Below are 4,363 nucleotides of genomic sequence, written 5' to 3'. Positions count from 1 at the left end.
GGCCTGATCCCCTGATTCTCCTGCTCATGCCTTGTGAGCGGCCTCAAGATGAACTGCTCCATAATCTTCCCGAGCACCGAGGTCAGGCTGACAGGCCTGTAGTTCCGCGGATCCTCCTTCCGGCCCTTCTTGTAGATGGGAGTCACACATCATCACACAAGATGACCAACACCATAAGATGAAAAACTCATAACTACCTTTCCTTCTTCTTTTTCTTTTTAAACAAAGAGTGCTGCTGTATTAATGTAATAAGAACATTAGTCTGAGCATAATGGCTGGGGGCTTTGGGTTTGGTTGATATTATTCTACCATAAGCAATTCCAGAACTTTCAGGCGAGTTGAGAGGAATTTCGGTGAGCTTAATATGAATTTGTGGCTTCTGAGACTTTTAGACTCCTTTAAATTAACTAAGAGACAGATTCTTAAGGGTATTTAGGTACCACTGGAATGGTATCTAATCCCACTAATCCCTCTGAAATCAGGAGTTATGGTTGTATATGTCTTTGAGGATATGAACCTAAGTAGAGCAGCGCTAAATGACAGCAACTCCATTTAACAAGCACTGTGTTGTACGAATAATCCCCCTGAAGGAATCAGAACAACTTTTTGAATAAAGTGTTATTCTATTTGAATAACAGTATGGTAATCTGGACCTTTTTGATTTCATCCGATTATCTGTTGTAATGAAAGCAGTAAGGCACACATGTTGAAATGTCGTAAGAGTGCTTACAGTTGCAGTATCATTGTGTTCCATACATTGCCAGTTGATTTTACAGGATCACTACTGATACAAATAGAGATCCTTTCCCTCTCTTTTGAAGGCTTCACAAAATATCAAGGACAGAAGTGAAATCATGAAGAGAAAACAAACAAACAATTATAAAAGTAATACTGAGACTAAAAGAATACATTTTTCCTATTTTACTGTATATTTTATCTATTTACTATTATTAGTAGTATGCTGTAGTTACAATGTCAAATGTACTTGGCTCAGTTCTAATTTATTTTAAGACAGAAAACACAATAAAAGGGTGAAATAAGTGTAAAATTTAATAAACCATTCTCCCACTACAGATGACAGCAACCCATGCCATTACTTTGCTTTTCATTTGGTTGTAATACTGTGTAGAAAGCATCTCATTAAAGTTCAAAGTGAACCATAATCTTGCAGGAACATTTTATAGTCGATCACCTCTCTTTGTCTAGACAGTGTTTTCTTTAAGGCCTTTGAAAGTGATCCAATAGCGAAATCATTTTTATAAAGCACGCATGCCATATATACATTACAACTTTTTGACAGACCTATAAAAAATTAAAGTCAATTAGTAACCCCAATAATTGTTCAGTGACCTTTAGCATGTCATAAACCTAGATCTGCTTGCCATGAGATGACTATCCTTTCCTAGAGCTTTAATGAATGATTAAATCACTGAAACTATTACATAGAAAATAAAAAAGTCACTAAATTACTGTGAATAGTTATTTATTATATCAATAAAATGTGTATGTGTGTGTGCAAATAATTAAATGAAGTACCTAGGGCTTTGCCATGCCACTTAGCGATACTTTGAGTTGCAAAACTACACACATTCAGAAATTTTTAAATAATTATTGATGTAAGACAATTTAATGGGTAAAATGCAAAACACAGAACTTGTTATGTCATATTTAATGTGCTGATAGAGCTATGATAAAACGTACTTTCCATCCCTTCAATACCACAGCCATTATAATGAGCAGCAGAGATGGAATGGGAGTTACATTTCTTTCTTTCAGTTACACATGTCCTCTGTCATTGATGTTGCCTTCTGAAAACAGCTTTTTTTTGAAGCATAATGGACATAATGGAGGAAAAAAAGCTCTCCTGCTAGCTGTAGGAGACTCAGGAATTCATCCTGTGTATAAGTGACAGTGTGAATATGTCTTCTCTCCTAGGTGCAGATATGATGCTCACAACTCTTCATTTTTTCTTATTTTGATCTGGTGAGGGTAGAAGCAGGTGTTGTTTTGTAAATCTACAACATTTCCCACACATATCAGTGATTTTCCATTCCTGAAACTGAGATATCTCTGACATTTTGCTGGGTTTCAGTTTGCTAGTTTCTGTCTTTTTGAGAAGTGTGTTTTCCAGAAATCGTCCCTCAGTTTATCCCCAACAGAAAGATGAAAATGTAATAAACCATTCTCCCACTACAGATGACAGCAACCCATGCCATTACTTTGCTTTTCATCAGTTCTTCAGGCATGGACTGTCTAAGATCTTTGTTAATACGGGGCTGACTGCAATGAGGATTTCTTTTTGTTCAGAGTTTAGACCTTTCTGCAATAGACGTATTTAATAGGGACAATCTCAAACCATCTTCTACAGTGTCTCTTCATGTTCAGCATTGCTCTTGACAAATTTCTGACCTGGAAATCATGCTGAAACATGATTTTCAGCTGGGCTTTCAAGTAAGTTCATTAACACATACTGAAACTCGAAAATAACAAAATCACTTGCTAATGATAATTTTTTTTTTTTTTAATGTACAGAATTACTTTGGCAATTACTCACCAGATGTTAACTCATAGCCTTGTGATTTTAGCTTCTGTGTCCTCTGATCATTTCAAAGCTTTGTTCTCATCCAGACTAACGACCTTTAAATTCTTTTGAGACCTTCCTGATTCTCTTGTTTTTCTACATTAATTTGGGATCCAGAGATAACATTCTGGCCCATATTGTAGTCAGAGGAGTATTTATACTGGTTGCTGAAATGCAACCACAATTTTGAGCCTGTTTTTCTTTCCTGTTCATTCTTCTGTCCTGCTTAGGACCTGATGAATAATATATTCCATTACACTGTTGGCAGATCATAAAATGTGCCCTCTTCTTCCCCCCCCCCCCCCACTCCCTTAATATAAGGTATTCAAAGTTAAAGTTAATAAATGTTTATAGATCTTTCTGATATATAAAGTGAATGAACTCTGGTCTGTTTCCTAAACCCTGATTCATCAGTATGAAATGGAAAAGCATGAAAATTTTCCTTCAATATTTTATAGACGTATTTTTCAATATAAGAGTAATTGTCCAAAGGAAGTCTTTCCAGTTAGTATCTGATCTTTGGAGTAGATAAACAGAAAGCTCAGTATCTCAGAGCTGGTGACAGTATGTCTTTTAATATATTTTAATATTTTAAGAAAAAATATTTTATGATAGCTATATTACCCTTTTATTTGGGAGAGACTGAGGAAGATTCAGCAGATCAATGAGGACATTTTGTCCTATATATCTCTTGAATTTTCATTTAATTACTCACTTAGATCATTTATCTTGGCTTTTATGTATCCTCTCAGAGCAAATAAAAATGAAAAGAATTCTGATAGCCTCAAGCAAAACAAATAAGCTTTCAATATTTAGGCTGCCCTACGCCACAACCCTGACAATGTGGAAACACTAGAAACTCTTACTATTAAGTTTCCAAGTCCTGGCTAAGCATGGGCTTTTGGAGTATGAAGACCAAGACTCTGTGAGCTCCAGATTCTCTGTCACAGCCAGAGGCTTTGAAGCTCAGATTTTAATATTGAATTTTCTGATTATTTCAGACTTCTCCTTCAGCAGAATGTTCTATTCAAATTGTCTTTAAATTACTTTCATTTTTTCAACATTTCTTGCAAAATTAGTATTCCAACTATAGTTATATTTAATTTTATTTTCTTAGTTTTGTGACTGAACCAAAAGAAAAAAGAAAGTGTTCTAACTGAAGAGTTAATTAAAAGAAACCTTTTCAGTATTTCTCGGAATTTAAGCAGTACTGAGGGCTAAACATCAGACGTTGCTTTGGTCATTTTTAACAAAACAGTATGAAAAATTGGAAATTAAAAACAAGATTTCCAACTTTGTTTCTGTTCTGTCATTCTCCAACTATTGGCAAAGCTGTAAGCACTAGATATTCATAGGATCATAGAATGGTTTGGGTTGGAAGGGACCTCTAAAGGTCATCTAGTCCAACCCCCCTGCTGTGGGCAGGGACATCTTCAACTAGATCAGGTTGCTCAGAGCCCCGTCCAACCTGACCTGGAATGTTTCCAGGGATGGGGCATCCACCACCTCTCTGGGCAACCTGTGCCAGGGTTTCACCACCCTCAGCGTAAAAAATTTCTTCCTTATATCTAGTCTATATCTACCCCCCTTTAGTTTAAAGCCATTCCCCCTTGTCCTGTTGGAACAGGCCCTGCTAAAGAGTTTGCTGCCATCTTTTTATAAACCCCCTTTAAACACTGATAAGCTGCAAGAAGGTCTCCCCGAAGCCTTCTCTTCTCCAGGCTGAACAACCCCAACTCTCTCAGCCTTTCTTCATAGGAGAGGTGTTCCATCCCCCTGATC

The sequence above is a fragment of the Pygoscelis adeliae genome, unplaced genomic scaffold (genome assembly GCF_000699105.1).
Source record: "Pygoscelis adeliae isolate BGI_AS28 unplaced genomic scaffold, ASM69910v1 Scaffold19, whole genome shotgun sequence".
NCBI classification, from domain to species: Eukaryota; Metazoa; Chordata; class Aves; order Sphenisciformes; family Spheniscidae; genus Pygoscelis; species Pygoscelis adeliae.
Note: the sequence above shows the minus strand (reverse complement) of the source record.